We start from the raw sequence: 21,135 nt of genomic DNA, 5'->3' as shown, positions 1-21,135 counted from the left end.
GTAAAACTACAGCGGTATAGTATAATATATAATTCTCCCACTCACGAGCTTTCCATTTATCTCTCAAATTAATTTGTCGACTCAATTTCGAAATCTGATGTGGTGCAGTAATCTGATTGATTTTATAATCGATTTCTGTTATGTCATCATTGTTCATTGATGCAATATGATATTTCGTAATCTATTTTGCAACACCTTCCAAGCAGCAATGCATGTAGTCAGGGACAAATCCGGAAATAATATTAAAATATGGTAAATTTATTAGAGCAGGCGGATTCTTGATTCCATTTACTGGATTGTCGGGAGTAGCAAGCATCATCTCATGAATGGTAGTTTGATGGTCTCTTGGAAAAATACTATTTTCTAATAAGGGATACTTCATAGCATTGTCAACCCAAACGCCAGGATGATAACACTAACTGCAACCACATTTTCTATTAAATTGCTTAATCCCTCGAGTAGGTGCACGAGCTACTGAATCTACGCAGCAATTAATAATATGCAGGTTTAAAACACGCTCTTCTCCTTTTATGACACATGTAATACCATTTTTTGTGATTTTATTTAACATTTCAACGAACGTGCCCAAAAAAACACTCATATCTGGTTTATTTTTATTGAACCACAAACCACAATTGACTAATTTTGACATTCTCTGTTGTCTCGGCAACTCATTGATCATAAGGAACAATGGCCATATTGAAATTTGCGAACACTTAAATTTGTTGGCACCATCTGTATTAAAAACGGAACTAATATAATTTGTTTTCTGTTGTTCTGGTAAAGAACGAACAAATTTTCTGTACTCTTTATCATCATAAATGTCATTTAAAAAATTAGTTTCAGGCACTCTTTCTTTAATCACAAAATTGTAATGATCCTGATCAATACTGATCAAATCTGTTATCTGAGATGAAGGATCCATTAAAACAAAAAAACTTGTATTACTGGGATTTTCGAGATTTAACTCTGATGTGCACGTATGGCAGCTTTTTACATCACGGATTTCATTAAATTGTCCTATGTATGCAGTACAATTTGGACATACTGCGTGAAATTCGACTTTATCCATAGAATCAAATAATTGGTCAAGAAAATACCGTGAATTTGGCATAACCTCCGTTTGAAAAATTGTATTTATCGTTCTACATAAATTTGACATTGCACTAACAGATGTATTGTTTGATAAACAATATTTCAAAACCATTAATAATAATTCATCTTGGCTTACATCGGCAGAAATTGATAATGGTTTAAAAAAGTTAATATCCTTTATCATATCATTTAAGCTTTTGGGATTCTTAGGTGCTGGAGAAGAATCTGTAATCTTATCTTCGAGTAGTATCCGATGAAGATATTCTTGCAAATCATTCTCATATTCAGTGAAAGTAGTAATCTGAAAAGTATATTTTTTATAAATAAAATATTATTTGTTTTCAAAATTTTAGAAAATTTTTAAAAATTTATTAGCCACATGATTAATAATTATAATGATGATAATAATAATAATAAGAATAACAATAATAATAATAATGAACAAGACACGTACACTGGAACAAATATTTTGTTATAGTCAACCTAATATAAGTTATATAAATTTTAAGGGGGCTCTAATTAAATATCTTTCCAAAGCATTCACGTTCATACACTTTTCTTTACATTTTGTAAAGCCTTAATTAAGGTAGGAACGTCATTAACTATTAATACCGTTTGAAAACTATGATTAGATAGATACGTGTATTAAAAGTAATTGATTAAAAGCAAAAAAAAAGTCACACTTAACCTCAAAAAATAAATGACCTTTTTTAGAAAAGTTTTATTAATGATAATTATGACAAATATAATCATTTAATAGCAATACTTAATCAATATTTGGCGTATGTTCATTTATGCAACTTCTTTTGTAAAATAAAATATCATGAATAAACGAGAATTAAAAAAAAGTGCTCATTTTGATTAGAGACAACGGTAATACCCTAATATTACAGCTACACAAATAATCTACACAAGTAAATACGTATACAGCAGCCTATGCAAATTTTTGAGTCTTTTGGATACCTCAGTGACGATAATAATAAGAATATTCGTTCTAATTCTATATGGAGTCTCAAAGAGAATCACATTTTTTAACTTTTCATTTGGGAATACCTTTATATTTAACACACACTTTTTGTAAAGAATTTTTTTCTAAAGTAATATTTGACAAACGTATTGTTTTTAACAACGAACAGTAGGTACCTCTATTCATCATAAATATTTTTATATGAAATACATTCACTGAAAAAGGTTTTATCGATATTCCCTAGGCAAGTGAGCGTATGCAAAAAATATATTATAAAAACTATTTGCACTTATGATAGAACCTCCTCAACTTAAAAACAGAGTTAAATGTCGTTTGTATTAAATTTTTGTCAACATGTTCATATTATTTACTTTAACTCATTATTTGTTACAAATTAAATTTTTAGAAGTTACCTTGAATGATATATACCTCGTGTATCAAAATGGAATAAAAATTGTAACCAAGTAAACACAATTTGATTATTAAAAAGTAAAATGATGTATATACAATTATTACCTGATCGCAGTCTTCTACTTCTGTATTTGATTGATTTTGATCGATTATATCATTTATTGATTCAGATCCAATAGATGAAAATTGCCGTGTTTTCTATGAGAAAAAAATACATACTGTTTATTGATAACTTTCCATACTTTGATTGATAACAAAAATATTTTTCAATAATAATATACTAACCTCTACGTGATTGCGAGACGGCGATATTATATTTCTGTGTCTGTAAGCACTCCTTTTTGAAATGGCTTCATCGCCAAATTCTCGGTAGCGTTTATATCTATATCCATTTTTTTACAACATTTAAAAATATAAAACTAAACAAAAAAACAACTTTGTTCGGTGGATAAACAAACAAGGCTTTCGAGTTTATATTCACTCTCGTTACACGCAAAAAAGACCAGGGAACAGGAACAACTTAAACATAGGTTTGTATAGCTATATATATATATGAGGAACAGCGAACTGTTTCTTGTATCTGTTCCTGTTCCTCATATATATATATATATATATATATATAATATATATAAACCCATGTTGAAGCTGTTTCTGTTCCCAGGGGTCGTATTCTTTAGGCTATATGTGGACCTACACTATGTATTACACATACAACAAGTTGAGTTATAACCAAAGCAATGTAAACATGATAACAATGTAAAGATATACCAAAAAAGTGTAGAAAGTTAAAATTTCCTATCGATGCGATTTTCTTTAGTACGACGTGTATATTCGCGTCGTACTAAAATAATAACTAATTATATTCATGTTTTTTTTTACTTTTGAGTTTCATATGTAAAAATGTAAAAATTAAAAATAATTATTGTAGTTACAATAAGTATAAATACAAATATAAGTCGTGAAAAAGTGTTCAGTAATGAGCAGTGTTTTATGTATATATGTGGGAAGAGGACGTCTAGGCTGGGCTAGAGACTGGACACTCTTCTCTTGAAAATCACTTTATTCTTTCCTCTCTCTCTCTCCAGCTCAACCGACTTGTGCCGTGGTCTGCGGAACACTACTCGGCGTCGGCGCTCGCTCGCAGCATGGCTGCTCTCTCTATCTCTCTCTCTCTCTCTCTCTCTCTCTCTCTCTCTCTCTCTCTCTGCAGTCGGGAGGTGCTGCCACCTAACGTGGGGCACCTACAGTACTCCCCCCCGAAAAGGAAAAAAAAACTGAAAAGTATTTTTATTATTTTGATCGATGAAATTATGACGGAGAGAGATTACAACATTTTTTGTGATTGCGAAGTGTCAGTAGCTGGCGAGCGTTTACAGAAGTTATGATTAAAACTAAAGATATTAGAATCTGAGATTACAATATAACGATTGTGTAAATTCTAATGGTAACAACTCGCGGTATGAACTTATTAATATGAACTTAAAGTATTTACAAAGTCTTTAGTAAAGAGACCGTATTGTCTAACGCTCGTAGACTAACGCCGTGTGTAGCGAGATCTTGGCGAACGTGCGTCGGAACATTGATTCGACAGTTAACAAACTTAAAATCTATTTGTTCGCAGGCGTGAATCGCTCCAGCTAAGTTAGCTAGGTTGATTACTCGAGTTCTTTTCTTTCCCCACGTATTGTTTATGAGTACTTCAAAGGTTTGTTTAGGACCAGCACTAATGAGTGCATTTACAATATGGTGGTTGTAATTCATCCGGATCGATCGTAATTGAGGTAAATTTGAAAGAAGTAACGGATAATTGAAGTCCAATCCTAATAAGTTCAACTCGACTAGGTTTGGCGCATTGTCTATGATGTCTGTAACAAAACCTTTGAAATAGTCGTTGTTTTCGAGATTGAGTGTCCTGAGAGCATTCGTACGCAAGAATACTACTCGAGGAATGATCTCAGTACGGAATACTTTACAAGCTAAATAATTGAAGTTAAATGCTTCAGTGACATTGGACGGAGAGAAAATTGACATAATAAGATCGACTGTGTGTCTCTTTCTACCTTGAGAATCTGAGAAATTTAATTCTGCAAGGTGTGTATTGTTTTTTACGAAGTCGAACAGACGTTCAATAGGCACTTCTTGGCAGTTGTTAAACGATAGAGAACGCAGGGAACTGCATTTTTCTCTGGTTAAAAACTTAAGCGATAAATTTTTGTTATTTACAAAGTTCAGTGATTCTAAGTTGGTTATTGTTAGAAATTCGTCGCACCCACCTGGAGTGCTGCCCAACGTGAGTTTGTTTATTGCAAAACTGTCCGAGAGTAAGTCGAAAGTTTTCTTAGAGCCAGTGACAGCTGATAGGTCCATTTCGCGCAGACAAAGATACTTGTCGGCAATGGGCCTGTGGCTGACGCAGCGCCATAACAATTTGTTAATAAACGGAATTTCTATTATATTGACTGACGTATTGAATGAAATACTAGTGAATTTGAAGTTATTGACATCCTCAAGCATTCTATTCAGACCACTGGGGTGAGAGTACCGATCGTAACAAGAGTCGAATGGAAGTGCTGTGCCATGGAATTGGGGGTCATCATGGCAAGCTGTGTAAAGATTTAGGAAATTATTGTAAGTAAGATAGTGAGCTAAGCGTTTGATCACATCTCCACATTGTAAGATGTCTACAAGAGGAGTGGGAAGAAGCGTTAATTAGTTGAATGCGGGCTGAGTGCTCGGTAAAGGTTCTTGCTGAGTGAATTGATCGGGTCTCGTTTTGATGTATGAGACTCGGCCTCTAGGATCTGTGAAAGTCAGTTCTTTTTTACAAGATTTGATCTGAATAGCGCATGAGGATGACAGCAACTTGCAAGAAATGACCGCGACGGAGCCCTTTCTTGTATTCTTAAGACTATCTATGGAAAAATCGGTGCACCCTTGTGCTGACAAGCATTCGTAGAGCTTTTTCCTAGTAACTTTCTTGCTGAAGGAAGACTTCGAATTGCTCGAGGTCTAAATCAACTCGAAAGCAATCCGCACGCAGCTGCTCATCGGAAGAGGCATTTCTGTATGCCTGCAGCTGTGTTCGAGCTTCTCTGACCTTGTCCATGACTAGACGTTTAAATAATGATTATTAGATAAATTAAATAAGTAAAGAGCTTGAGAGGACTTAGTCGCTACACCCCAGCGCAAATGAGCTTGACTAACGTGAGAAAATTTCTCGTAACGTGTTAACAATGTATACTAAATCTAATTTGTTCTTTGGTTGAGTTTCTGAAACGAACGTTCTGACTTAAGGTTTACGAGCGAAAGATATTCGTTTCTTAGAAGTCTTGTTTTGTAACAGAATCGAGTCCGAATGCCTATTCCTTTTTAAAATGTTCGGCACGAACTTCGTACGTTTGGGTGTATGAGGTTGTGGGGAAGGTGATCCACCGGATCAGTGGTGAGGGGTGCTGGACGTGTGTCGTCTGCTGGTTGAACGCGGTTAATGTCCGTCGGTGAAGGAATCCTGATCGGTTCAGGAGTGGTATTTTCCTTAGTGCCATCGGGATCATCTTGCAGGATGAACGCGGGCTTCACCCGTTCAATGTTGACTGTATTGACAGTGCCATCCTTATCTATGTTAAAGGTGTGGTTCGCTAGATTGCGCGAAATTATTTTGTGAGGGCCAGTATAGGGCCGCGTCAATGCAGGTTTAATAGATTTTTCCTGTAACCAGACGTGTGTACAGGTATCTAAACCTTGATGTGTGAATGGCTTGGTGGCTGTCTTGTGATTAATTGGAACTGGTTTCAGTTGTCTCATGTAATCACGAAATTCGTTGTAGAAGACACGAACGTTCGGCTCTTCGTTGGTGAAGGGAGAGAAATCACCGGGAATCCTCATTGACTTGCCGAAAACTAAATCAGCTGGACTAGCATCGGTGTCTAAACGGATGCGCGTGCGTAGTCCAAGCATGACTGTGGGCAGTAAACGAACCCAGTTTTGGTTGTCTCCGTGGCACATGAGAGCTGACTTGATGTCTCGGTGGAGACGCTCCACCATGCCGTTGGAAGCAGGATGATACGACGAGGTTCTGATCCTGTTGATTCCTAGGATCGATAATAATTCTGAAAACAATTTGGATTCGAACTGGGCACCCTGATCTGTAGTGATCGTCGTGGGTGAACCGTAACGACAGATCCAGTTGTCATGAAAAGCACGAGCTACCGTAGCCGCAGTGGTATCTGTAATTGGTATTGCCTCTGGCCATCTCGTGTAGCGATCAATGATGGTGAGGAGATGCGTGTAGCCGTTGCTGTGGGTGAAGGGGCCTACGAGATCCAAATGGACGTGATCGAATCTAGCATCTGGAGCAATCAAATGCCTGGGCAAAAACTTATTGTGTTTGGTCACTTTAGATTGCTGACATGCTGTGCACGCTTTGCACCAAGAGGCGATGTCGCGACTCATGTTCGGCCACACATACTGCTGGTGGATGAGTCGGGTTGTGACTTTGACTCCAGGATGCGAGGGTGAGTGAAAGTTGTTAAAAACTTCTTTTCTCAATTTCTTGGGAATGTATGGACGAATGACGTAGATGTCGCAGTAAAATGCTGCGTGCTCGGATCCCCACGTAAGTTTGCGCAGCTTTAAGGGGTGGTCCGGCGTTTGCAGAATTTCTTTTAGCTCTTCGTCCTTTCCCTGTTCCTCGCTGAGTTGTTTGGCGTCGAACAGTGTTGGCAGCTTGAAAGCGTTGATGTTAGCGAGGACTTCCCTGACTTGTGGATCAGCCAAGAGTTCAGGATCGCTCCAGTTGAAAAATGCAGGAGATGTGAAAGCGTTGATTCTTGACAGTGCGTCAGCAACGTCATTCTCCTCCCCTGGGAGATAAAGAATCTCCGTGTTATACTGGGCGATATATGACAATTTGCGAGAGCGAATTGCTGGCATTTTGTCGTGGCTCTGCTGAAGACCGTAGATCAAAGGCTTGTGATCCGTATAAATTTTAAATTCTGCTCCTTGAGGTAGTGATGGAAGTAACGAATTGCTTCATAAATTGCCGTTAGTTCCCTGTCATAAGTGGCGTACTTCATTTGCGCAGGAGAGAACTTCTGCGAGAAGAATGCCAAGGGTTGCCAGGCATCATCCGAGCGTTGCTCGAGGGCCGCTCCCATTGCGGTATCGGAAGCATCTGTGATGAGGCGCAGTTCAGCGTTTTCACTGGGAAAAGCTGTGAAAGCTAAGTTGATGAGATCCTCTTTGCATTTGCGGAAAGCAGCCTCAGCTTCCGGAGTCCAGGGAACTGGGCGTTTGTCTTTCTTGTTGGCACCTTTCAAGAATTCATTAAGAGGGCGTTGTGTCTCAGCAGCGTGCGCGAGTAAACGCCTATAGCTGTTCACAAGACCTAAGAATCTTCTTAATTCTTCGATGGTCCGTGGTAATGGAAATTCTTGAATCGCCTTATCTTTCTCTGGGTTAGGTTTGAAACCGTTAGGCGTGATGAGGTGACCCACGAAAACGAGTTCTGAAACCCCGAGACTGCATTTCTCCAGGTTTACCTGCAGCTCGTACTCGTTGAGGCGATTGAGCACTATGTCTAAGTGCTTCTGGTGCTCTTCTTCAGACGTGGAAGCGATAAGAATGTCGTCTAAGTAGACGAAGACAAAGTCTAGGTCTCCCAACGCCGAGTGAATATAACGCTGGAAGGTTTGTGAGGCATTTCGAAAGCCAAAAGTCATAACTAGGAATTCATAAAGTCCAAAAGGTGTAATTATTGCCGTCTTGGGCACATCTTCTGGTGCTACCGGGATTTGATGGTAGGCTTGGCGTAGGTCTAGGGCCGAGAAAATCTTCTTGCCGTGGCAGAAGGTCATGCAATCATGCATGTGCGGAATCGGATAACGATCCGGGACTGTGATTAGATTTAATTTGCGAAAGTCGCCGCAAGGACGCCATTGGTTGTTTTTCTTCAGCGCCATGTGAAGTGGACTGGCCCATGCACTGTTGGAAGGCCGGCAGATGCCCAGCTCGCACCATTTCCGAAATTCCTTCTTCGCTGCCTTGAGCTTCGCTGGAGCGAGAGGACGGGCTCGCTGCGAGACTGGCTGGCCCTTGGTGACAATGTGGTGAAAAACTCCCCTTTTCTTGACCGTTCTGAACTGGTCAGGGCCAAAGACTTGGGGATATTTGTTCACGATGTGTGCGTATTTATGGTTCGGAGCCAAAAAGGAAATTTGTACTGGCTGCACTGACTTGACGAAAGCGGGAGCGTGCGTAAACTGATTTCCATCTACCAGTCTCTTGAGCTTAAGATCTGGCAGAAGATGGTAATGCTTCAGGAGATCGGCTCCTATGATTGAATGCGGAACATCCGCTATGGTGAAGTTCCAAGCGATTTTGTATGGTAGGCCAACGTCCAACTCGCGACGTTTGACGCCATAAATGTTGATAGTAGAGCCATTGACCGCATAGAGCTTGAGGTCAGCTGGCTTACCTTGCCAATTGTCTGGCTTGGGGACTACGGAAATGTCCGCGCCGGTGTCTATCAGGAAGACTTCATTTGAGAGATTGTCTCTCACGTGGAGACGTGCGGTGAGGTTGGACCGGCTGTCAGTCTCCTCGACAGCAGGATTCTTTAGTTTTCCTGTTTGTCCGTTTCTTTTGGCTGCCTTATCTTGTATTCCTGACCGGGGCCACGTTTCCAAGTACACGGCAGCTGACAATTACGCGCTTCCTTGCCAAATTTCCGATGGAAGGTGCAAAAGTTTGTGTTGTTGGAATAGCGCGGCTTCGATTTTGATCTGCCCGAGGTCGAATCGCGTCTATTCTTTGAATTAGTACGAGACCTGTTGTGATGCTTGTTTGGCCTATCACGGCCTTGCTGTTCAGGATTGATTGTCTTCTGAAGTGCAGCTAATAGTTGTTCGAACTTGTCGACCGGGTAGGCGGCAGGCTGGTTATTGTCCTTCAAAGCACTGATGTTGTGTGACTGTTGAAGGATGTCGAAGGCCATATCTGCGCTTTTGACAAGTTCTGCTTCTTCTTTGTAGTTCCAAACCATTAGTCGTATTTGTGCTGGAAGACGGCTTTTCCAGAGCGAAATTACTGTATCTCTGGGCACTCGGTCCTACGCTAGGCTGAGCAGTTCAGCGAGGAAGTCTGATGGTCGCTTACAACCAATTTCCAGACCTTTGAAAAGCCTGTCTAATTGTTGCTCCGGAGTCTCAGCATATTTATCCGTGAGAATTTTTTTTAGTTCCTCATATTTGCAGCCTCTAACAAGAGTGTTCATCTTGTACTGGAGCTCGTGATGAATGTCTTGACTCAAGCGTGTGCCGACGAAGTTGAATTTGGCTTCGTCGTCATGGACGTTGTGAGTCAAGAACAGATCTTCCAATTGCTTGAACCATCCTTGAGGATCGTGTTTGTGGAAGTTCCAGAATTGTAGATATTTGGTGCTTGGTGCCGTTGGAAGGCAGTGTGGCTGTCCAAGCATGGAGTTTCCTTGAAACTGATTTCGTTGTTGGAAGTCTGCTCCTGAATTGCTACGTGAAGCAAAAGGCAGGTCAGGCTGAAAGGTGTGACCAGTTGAGGGAATGTTGCCGAAGTCGTTGGGCGTCCAGCTAGAAGAACTATAGCAGGTAGTGCTAGCAGTTGTTGTCGTTGCCAGTGACGAGCTTGCGAAGGTCAAGGTCGTTGTCATTACAGCCTTGTTTTCAATGACGTGATCCGTGGGTTGCTTCTGCGACCACGAGGCGAAGTATTCCTCCATGTACCTTTTAAATTCATCCATTTTGCTGTCAATCTTCTGGTCGATCGATTCCAGGATTTGGTCGGCATTAGGCGCTCGTCGCTGGCCGTCTGAGTGCCTGTTTTTGTTGGGTATAGTTGGTAATGGTACTAGTGGTGCTTGAGGGCCAGAAGTACGAAGTTGAAGTTGGAAAATTTGATCGCTGGCTCACTCCACTGAAGTCAAAGCCTCCTGCTATGGTGCCAGGTGGCTGGCGCAAGCCATCTTGAAAGGCGTTTGCCGTACCGTTAGGTTGCAGGCCAAAGCCGGTTACCATATTCGTTACCTCTACGTAGTCAAAAATCGTGTTTGACGAAGTGCTCGGTAATGAACCCGAATTAACGTGGGTGGTGAGCGATGGAGAGATACTTGGTTGACTGTCGCTCGTGGTGGCATCCTGAGTGCTCTCGTTGGTGGAACTTGTATTCGTTGTCTTGACTGGAGAGTGGAATAACGACATTTTCCCGGGTCTTCTGAGTGACCTTGAATTACGCGAAATAGGAAGGAAAGTCTTGGGGACTAGCTTGCCCGACCTTAATTGTAAGCTAGACTCGTTATCGCTCATAAACGGTGGGGTGCAACGACCAGCCTAACTCTACGTTGAAACAAGCCGTACAAAATTATTAATTGACTAAAGTGTACTCGCAGGTACATACATTAGCAAGGCAAAGACTTGTTCAACCGCCAACTAAATTAACTTATTGCTAGGTGCAAATGCAAAGGCTAACGCTACGCTGCGTTGCCAAACGACGTGGCTCTCGGAAAAGACGTGTTGTCCCTCCTGCGTGAACCAACGTCCGGGAGGAGGAAGCAACAGCGTCTGTTTGCGAGGGAGCCTGTTGCTTAAATTTATTTATTATCGTCGTTTGTTTATTTGATAAAAGAGGAAAATGATTGAAATCACAAAGTTCCTAGATAGGAAACGTAAGATTATGGAATTAAAGTTTGTAACCTGTATATGCCGCGGCGCTGAGTTGACCTTGCAGCGTGTGTAAGAGGACTCTCTCAACTAGAGATGATTGTTGTTCCTTCTGCGTGAACCAACGAAGTTGAGTGTAAATATTTATGTACACATACAAGAGAAAATTGTACAAAAAGTACAAAAAGCAGAAAATGGATATGAAGCCAAATATTGCAGAGCACCATGCGAGATACGAAAGCGTTGATGGTGATAACGTATGTATAATATTATATATATATTAAAATAAGTATGTGACGGCCAAGTGCACGTCAAATGTCTAACGGCTAATTATGTACTAAATGTAATAAGATTATTGTTTCAGCAAGCTGCCAACGAGCGCCGAAACGAGCGAGAACGAGAAACGAGGCAAGATAGAGACAGAGAGAGTGAGAGCATAGGTAGCGCGGTTGCCGCCTGGCCGCACAGCGTTGGCGAGATATGACAACGATGTGCCGACGGCCGGGAGAACCGCGACTAGAGTTAGTCTCGCGGTGCTATCCACACGAGTAGCTCGCGCTACTATATACGCGGATTTGTTGTGAGTCCTGCGGGCATCTTGAGAGCGAACGATATTCGTCCGTGCGTTACCGACGAGCTGCTGCGACGCCCGTCCGAACTGTGCATCTCCACGTCCGAGACTGGACCACGTCCGTTGCGTCAAGTACTACTGCCACTACCGAGTTGTAAGTACCTGTACTCTCACTCTCTCACGTCGACAGGGTAATATCTCTCGTCTCTCTTTATCGTTCGTCGAAGTGTGCGGCGTTTGCACCTCCGTGTATAGTTACAATTGCATATACATTTCCTTATCTAAATTTCTCGTGTGTTATTTCCTACGACCCGACCTACGCCGCCTCCGCGGGCTCGTGCAAAAACACGTGCATGATCTGAGTCGGCCGAGCCTTCTGCACGCCCGACATTACTTTACAATAAACAGGACCCTGCTGGCCCTGGTTATAACACGGCAGGACAGTATTAACCGAGTGTTATAAATGGCGCCCCAAAACGTGTGTCAAGATCAAGCGATTTAACTAGCGAGTATACGAAAATTGTACAGCGGCTACTCGTGCTATAGTGTCGACACATTGTAGACGTAAGTGAGACTCGGAAAAAAAAACTGACCGCAACGGTAGGAAGTATTAGACAGCGTCGAATAATACGCGCAGTTTAACTTTGTAGCGGCAGGCATCAGCCTTCAAAATTAGAAACGGTCAACGACCGAGTGGCCAGCGACAGCGAGTGTATACATTGTTTACATCGCGCGCCGCGAACCGAGAGCTCGAATGCTTACAGTGTCGCCCGTTAGGCAGGGAATTTTTGGCTGAGTGCGATTGAGACGGATGAACTATAGTCAGTATAGGAATTCAAACTATTGTATGGATTTTTGAGAATTCTTTTTGCACTCTGATGCAATTTTAAAAACTTGTAGCACAAAACGTGCGTAATTACTTGCTCTGTCAGGCAATTTATCGCGGTTCAAAAACAAATCATTGTTACCGTTATAAAAATTTAATGGAGTGATTAAAATTAAATCACACGTATTAATCGAAAAAGCAAACGTGTATTCCAGTATCGACAACTAGGTATTAAATTCACTTCGAGAGTAACTTGGATTGTTGAATCCTGAGTTTTTTTGGTTGTGCTGAATTTGACTCGGCTCTGCTTCTATTAAATGTCAGAATACTCAACGAGCACAATGTCTTTAACTGGCTCGTTCATAGACTTAAGCAGATCGCATGTAGCGATACAAGACCACGTAAGATCGATGGACGCGAATACGTTAGGTCAAGAGTTAGATTTCTTAGGTTTGCGGGATAGGGGGGCTGATGAAGACAGAATGCGTCGATTGTTTAGGTGCCTAGCAGGTGACTACGCGCCAGAAGACTTCCGCCCGTCGCTAACCCTGTTAAATTCGGAGGAGTTATTTAGGTCGCGGGCGACACGACGCGCGTCGTACATTACAAACTATATCCCTCAAGAAGTCAGCGGCATATTTGAAGAAGAAGAGCGGAACGCGAATCAAATAAGCCTAAGAATTTTGCACCTAAGAAATGCAATCAGCAATCCTGATGCTGAAAGCCAGGAGCAACAGGCGTATCAGCCTACGGATTGCAGCAATCCAAGCGGCGTCGAAAACGAATTCAGCTGGTTGGAACCAGTAACAATAGGGTTCGGTCAACCGCTACATAGAGAACAGGTTCGACAACCGTTAGCAACAATTTTCGGTGGTAATCCGTGCGATAATACTAGCACGGTAGGGAATGACGTTGTTGAGGAAAGCCTCGAAAGTCCAGTTCAAATAAGAATAGACGTGAATCCCCCAGAATTAGCGGATGAACAAGAGAGAACATCGAACGTCGATTCCCTGATGTATTTAGCCAGCGACGGCTGCACGTACAACTTACCGAGGAGAGTCGTCGACGACCTATTAAAGAAAGACGACGAAATCGCACAGTATAAGAAAATACAAGATGAGGCGTGCGAATATATAAAGAAATTACGTATAGCTAACAGCGCTCTGAGAGAGCCCCCAGCGTGTAGTACCCGTTTAAGAACATCAGAATTTACACGGTCGAAAGAAGATGCACCACCATCAGTAGGGACCAAGAGTAAACACGTAGATTTTAATGAGACGTACACTACCAGGTATTTCGAACCAACGAACAAGAATCTCTCAACTTCAGAATTAGAAGATAGCAACATATACCAGCAACCTCAGCGAAGGCTAAGTCAACAGTCGACACCACACAACCATACGCCTGGCCAACTACGGCCGAATCAGCCTCCGTATACGTCACAACAGTCGAGTTACGAGAGCAATATCTTTTCACAGAACAGAATGGCACAACAGGCACAAGTACTGACATGTCATCGAAGCCAGTGTTGCCAGACGTGCGATCAGCATAGAATAAACCAACCACAAAATACTGGTGATTCCCAGCAAAGGAGTGGGAATGCTTCGAGAGAGGGGGACCAGCCAATACGTCCGAATCGCCTGGTTTCAGAACGAGGGCCAAGCAACCTACAGACTAATACGTCTGGATATTATGACTCTAACCTCCAAAATACGTTGAGAGAAAATTCCGCCGATATTAACGACAAAATACGGAAATGGAATGTAAAATTCGGAGGCACGTCAACAGAAGATGTAGAAGAGTTTATCAGATTAGTGGAAGGTTGCAGGAAACTAGCTCGTCCAAGGATTTCAGAAGAAGAATTGTTAGACGCGTTATCACACACCACCTCTTTACTATCAGGAAGAGCATTGAAATGGGCTAGGGTTGAACGTCCGAAATGGCACACGTGGAAAGATTTCTGCGAGGAAGCCAGAGCAACGTACGGCATGACTGACGAAGAGCGCTCACAACTAATTGTGGAGGCGAGTTCACGTACGCAGGGACCACACGAAGACGTAAACGATTACTACGTTAGCATGGTCATGATATTCAACCGTATGCCGGATGCCCTACCAGTTCGACAACAGCTGGATATTTTATATCAAAATATGAATCCAGAGTTAAAATTGATTTTCGGTCGAATGGAATTCGAAACTCTAAACGAATTCAAGGGTAAAGCTGTGAGTGCCGAGAAACGGACGAGAGCAAAATCACGTTACAAGTCACCCCCTACTTCGGAGAAATCTATGCTACCAGGAGCGGCTTATAATCCACAGGAGAATGCAAAGAATAAAAATCAACCGGCGATAGCAGCTATCTGTCCAACGGATACAAAGGAGCCACCCCTCTGGTTCAAGACTTGGGTCAACAACAATTACCCTTCAATAGCAAAGAAGGATAACTACGGCCGTCAGAATCAAAAAGGGTCCAATAGATCTACCCAGGGTAAGAAGAAAACCTTTGGGGAAAATCAGCAGACGAAGTCCACAGTGCCGACAGATGTGAAAAATAAGTCCGACTCCAAGGAGGCCAATAAACCGTCTCGAAATTCGAGTGACTCAGCAAACAAGGAAAAAAGAGAACTAGCTTGCTGGACTTGTAAGTCACGGGGCTTTACGAAGAAGACGTGTCCCAATTGTGCGGGAAAAACCAAAGGGGAACAGTAAGCGAGATCCGTACTGACCCCGAGGTTAATTCAGGGATCTCGGTAGCACACTGTGCAGCGACCAGTAGTAACGCTGTTTTATCCGACCAGCGCTGGTGGCTGCAGGAGCAGGTAGGTGAATTCAGGGTCAGGGCCCTTTACGACCCAGGAGCCACTCAAACTAGCATCGGGGCTACGTCCGTACAATTAGCCAGTGCATGTAACGCAGAATATAAAACCATGTGACGGAATAGTCGCCTGCATGGCGGACGGTAAAACCTCAATGGTGACTGGAACAGTCGACTTGCCCTTCACGATCGGTGGACAAACCAGGACGCTTACTACGCTAGTAGTACCTGACTTACGTGAAGGATGCAATTTAGGCGCGGACTTCGTTCTACAGTTCGACGCTAGGCTTAACCCTCGTGAATGAACGTTAACGGTTGAAAATTCAACCGAAGTCATAAACGCCTGTGAAGCGGTAACAGACGGAACCACTCGTCCGGTCTTAGCTTCGATTGGCCTGCAGGATTTGCATGAAGGCCAGAAACGGATGTTAGAAGAATTACTCGATCGGTTAATTCCTAAAGATGATGGGCCGCTCGGCTTTACGAACTTGGTGGAGTTCGATCTAGAGGTAGAGACATGTCGTCCGATCAAGCTAAAATTCTATCCGGTTTCGAAGAACCTCGAAGAAATGCTCTTTTCTCAAGTAAGAGAGTTACTAGCAGCAGATATCATCGCGCCTTCGTTCAGCGACTGGGCTAGTCCCGTGGTGATGGTGAAAAAGGGGAACAGTGGAAAGCGTCGATTGTGCATCGACTTCCGCAAATTAAATAAAGTTTCCAAAGTAAGCGCTTACCTCCTACCTTTCATGGATACTATTTTGAGTAAGCTTCAAGGTGCTCGTTACATATCGACGATAGATTTGAGCAACGCTTACCACCAGATAAAAATAAAAAAGGAAAGTCAACCGTATACAGCATTCATGGTCCCGGGAATGGGGTTGTTCCAATGGAAACGTCTCCCGTTCGGCTTAGCTGGTGCCCCTACCTGCTTCCAGCGTATGATCGATTCCTTAATTACGCCCGATCTCGAACCACACTGTTACAGCTATTTGGACGATATTATCGTCTGTACCGAAACGTTCGAAGACCATTTAAAAGTCTTAGAGATCGTGCTGACGAAGCTAGCCAAAGCACGATTGACTATAAATCGAGAGAAAAGTCATTTTTGTCAATCGGAAGTGCGGTATCTTGGCGTGCTCGTCAACAGGGACGGTTTTCGTCCGGATCCGGATAAAATCGCTCCGATTATAGAGTACCCGACTCCGAAGAAATTAAAACAACTGCGCAGGTTTTTGGGAATGTCGTCGTGGTACAGGAAGTTCCTCAAAGATTTTGCAACGATAGTTGAACCTTTAAATCGACTGTTTAAGAAAGGAACAAGCTACGTTTGGGGGGAGGACTAAGAACGCGCGTTCGAGCAAACTAAAATGCTGATAGCATCCGCTCCGGTTCTCCACCGACCAGACTTTAATAAAACCTTCTGTCTACAATGCGACGCTTCTGGCACAGGCCTTGGTGCTGTTTTAACGCAGGTGATAGAAGGGGAAGAACGTGTGTTATCGTTCGCGAGTCGCACTATGACTCCGGCGGAACGGAATTACTCAGCGAGCGAGCGTGAATGTTTAGCGGTTCTCTGGGCGATACAAAAATTCCGTCCGTACGTTGAAGGTTACCATTTTCTGGTGATTACCGATCATAGCAATCTCAAGTGGCTAAGTAATATACGAAATCCAACTGGACGTTTAGCGAGATGGGCACTTGAATTGCAGGAATATGATTACACGATCGAACATCGCAAAGGCTCAATGAATGTGGTTCCCGATACGCTGTCGAGACTTTACGAAGGAGACGACGCAGAAGAGAAACGTCCGAATATTGCGAGTATTACACCAGAGGACGAAACAACTGACAAATGGTACACCGAATTAAAGAAGGAAGTAACTGATAACCCGCTAGAATTTCCTGGCTGGAAGTTATTAGGTGGAAAATTATATACCTACCGGCCTGACGCATTCGTCGATGATGTTTTCGAAGATGAGAATGCTTGGAAATTAGTACTTCCGAAAGAGAAACGAACTCAAGTTTTGAACGAGTGTCATGACGAAGCGACGTCAGGTCATTTCGGTCGCAAGAAAACGCAAGAAAGAGTCGCCCTGTCATACTATTGGCCATCGATGAAAAAAGATGTGACAAATTACGTCCGAAGCTGCTTGATCTGTCAACAATGCAAAGTTGAACAAAGAAAACCAGCTGGTCAGATGGGCAGCCGCAACTTCTCGCGTCCATGGGAAACAGTTGCTGGTGACGTAATGGGTCCGCTACCAAAGTCTACTCACGGATATGAATATTTACTGGTGTTTCAAGACATGTTTACCAGGTGAGTAGAATGCATACCTATACGAAAGGCCAACTCTCAAACCATCATTAAAAACTTGAATGAACGGGTTTTTCTACGGTTCGGAACGCCAAAAGTCTTCTTTTCCGACAACGGAACAGAGTTCCGAAATAAGGCTATGGATAAATTCCTAGAGGAACGGGGAGTACACCATACGTACGCACCACCTTATCACCCTCAGCCTAACACCGTAGAACGTGCGAACCGCACGATTAAAACGCTGATCCGCGAATATATCGAGGGTCATCATAAAAACTGGGACGAACATATAGCAGAGTTCGCATTCAGTATGAACACGGCTACACAAGACTCACTCCAGACTTCTCCGGCGATGTTAAATTTTGGTAGACAGCCGAGCCACCCCAAATCTCTGCTTCGACAAGAGGAGATTGAAGCTATAGCCAACGAAGATCATATCGCTATATCTGAATGGAAGGCTAGGATGGAGAAGCTGAGAGAACTCCAAGAAGCGGCTAACGATAAACGCAGCGGAGGGAGTGTCAGCTAAATTAGCTCATAAAAATAACAATCGATAACGATAAGATAATGTATTACAACATTCAAATTTCAAATGATTATCAGCTGATTATCAGCTGATTATCACCTGATTATCACCTGATTATCACCTGACGTTTTGGCATGATTATCAGGTGAAAATTAGGTGATTATCAAGAGATAAGCAGGTGACTTTATTCAGTAGGGTGATTACTGCTCTTCTCTAAAATTTAAAACCTCATACGCGCTACGGACCGAGAAAAGTCGTGACCGTTTCAGTATTAAATATACTACCAAAGGGATTTGATTTTATTTACCAATCTTGACGAAAAAAATCACATGATTTATCACACAGTCAATTACGTGATAGATTGCTTGAATTGTTACGTAACTACATAGTGTAATTTTTCACGTGAAAAATCATGTCAGAAGTAATTCATAAAACTATTTACAACTCTCAAGTCATCCTCTACCTCTATTTATATTAAAATGTGTCTGGTAGTCTCCGGCTATAAGTTCACTTGATCGGGTGTATAATTACTACAAGAGAGCGAGTAAAAGAATTCAAGCTCGGTGCCCGTCACGTTTTCGTTGCACTCTTCACTTGTAGCATTCTTATATATATATATTTCAATTGAATGTAATTATAAGATCATTTTAAATTTATAAGTTAAAAAATGTTAAATGAAAATTATATTTATGTATTATTATAAGTCATGCTTCGTGGGGTGCGTGGTAGCATATGGCCGGGTAAATTGAGTATACGTTATAATAATAATAATAATAATATTGATCGTTTCATTATAATGGTTTAATGTTGTAACTGTTGAATAAATATAAGTGTATTTATATTTTATTTTAAATATATCGTGTTTTGAAATATTATTTATTGTTTTACATTATTAAATATAATTATTTTTAATTAAACGCTGGTAAAATCGGTAACCCATTTAATGGCCAGTTCTTGGAATAAAATCTAAGAACTAGGCAGTTTTCTTTGCCATTTCTTAGGCAGAATGTAACGTCTTTCCTCCAACTTAACGGGCTGTTCTTGGATTCAATCTGCTTACCTTGTTCTTAAGTACAAACTGCCCATTACAGTTTGTCGAGTTATACAACTGGGTTACACGCGTTTATCACAGTTTGAGGTTAGAATTGGAAAATGGTATCTAGCAGACTTGGATTCGAGTTTTCAGTTTAAAAGAAAGTATAGAATAATTTTTTACATCAGAAAAAATTTTGTTTGACCGGAGACTTGAACCCATGCCCAGCACGAGGCAAAATAAGTACGGCCATGTGCCTTAGCCGACTGAGCCACACAGACGTTGTTTCACACAAGCCCTACGCGCTTCGCCATGTATTTGTACTATTCAAATTATTCAGCTTACGCCTAAATATTAATAATTTTGTATTTTACATCCGAAAAAATAATTGATTTATTGATATTTTCATGAAATATAATTCTCAGCCATAAAAAATGCCCAAGATATCGCTACTTTTAGGAAATTTAAAATGTCCAGTTTTTTCACATTTTACTTAGCCAGTTTTTGCCTTTACGGTTATTTTAAATGAGCGATTTTCTACCAGGAAAATGATATATTGTATACTTGAGACTAAACAAATTAATAGAATTTTCACTTTCACGAGACTGACTCACCTTCGGTTTCAAACACGGATGCACCTATGCAAGATGATCTTACAGATATTTTAACTGGACTTAAAAACAAATTCCAATCCCTGCCGGAGAACGATCCATTACGTGTCAATATTCTTACTATTTTGCCCGAACACTGGGCAATACGTAAAATTATGAACCAATTTGGTGTGTCTCACAGAATGGTTCGTAAAGCAAAACAGTTAAGAGAATCAGATGGAGTTTTGGCTTCTCCTGTTGCAAAACGTGGAAAAACATTACCTGCAGAAACTACTCAGAAAGTTGAAGATTTTTACGAAAATGATCTTAAAAGCAGAATTATGCCAAATAAAAAAGATACCGTCAGTATTTATTTATATGGTGAAAAAATAAAAGTGCAGAAAAGATTATTACTTACTGATATTAAGAACCTTCATAATCAATTTAAAGAACAGTTTCCTGAAGATCAGATTGGGCTTACCAAGTTTGCGGAACTGAGACCAAAATGTTGTGTCTTTGCAGGATCCTCTGGTACACACAATGTATATGTATGTACGATACACCAAACTTTACAAGGCGATGATTAACGCAGTAAATATAGAAAAAATCTCAAACAATATTCTGAAGAATTATAAAGATTGTTTGAATTTCGTTCTATGTGAGGATCCCAAACCAAGTTGTTATTTGAATGAATGCAAATTTTGTCCGGACATTCAAAAGTTTTCTAATTACGTTGAGAACATTATGGATGAGCACAATATTGATCAAGTCATCTTCAGCACGTGGCAATCAACCGATAGATACACTTTGATAAAACAATGCCTAACATCGCAAGAATTTATTGAAACTTTATGTTCTACCCTAGAAAAGTTGATACCTCATCACTTCATCGCTAAGGAACAATCGAAGTTTATTTCTGGGAAGAAAAATAATCTTTCAGATGAAGAGGTTCTTGCTCAATTGGATTTTGCTGAGAACTATGCTTTTACAGCCCAAGATGCTGCACAGGCATTTCATTTTAATAATGATCAAAGTACGATTTTTCCTGCTGTTGTTTATTATAAATCTGAAGGCAAGCTAAAGCATTTTAGTACAGTATCTATGTCCGACTGTACTACTCATGATGCCACTGCAGTATACATAATGCAGCAAAAGCTTATACCTGAAATTCGCAAGGTTTGTCCCACAGTAAAAAAGGTAATATATGCTACTGATGGTGCTAAACAGCATTTTAAAAATCGTTATCAAATGAGTAGTTTAATAAGTCATAAGAGAGATTTTGGCGTTGATGCTGAATG

At 41.3% G+C, this 21,135-nt stretch overlaps 1 protein-coding gene and 1 long non-coding RNA gene across 2 annotated transcripts in view; one reads left to right on the top strand and one right to left on the bottom strand.

The window, feature by feature from the left end:
• The window catches only part of LOC107981889, a 1,212,633-nt gene that overhangs the window by 1,177,176 nt on the left and 14,322 nt on the right, over positions 1-21,135 (top strand). The gene's annotated exons all lie outside the window — the stretch shown is intronic.
• Positions 1,291-2,862, bottom strand: LOC116416309. The gene is made up of 3 exons (XR_004226763.1): positions 2,759-2,862; positions 2,579-2,671; positions 1,291-1,396 (listed from the first exon to the last, which is right to left on the bottom strand). It is a non-coding gene; the product is annotated as an uncharacterized LOC116416309 (long non-coding RNA).

The sequence above is a fragment of the Nasonia vitripennis genome (genome assembly GCF_009193385.2).
Source record: "Nasonia vitripennis strain AsymCx chromosome 2 unlocalized genomic scaffold, Nvit_psr_1.1 chr2_random0004, whole genome shotgun sequence".
In the NCBI taxonomy this organism is placed as follows: Eukaryota; Metazoa; Arthropoda; class Insecta; order Hymenoptera; family Pteromalidae; genus Nasonia; species Nasonia vitripennis.
Note: the sequence above shows the minus strand (reverse complement) of the source record. Positions and strands in the feature narration are given on the sequence as shown.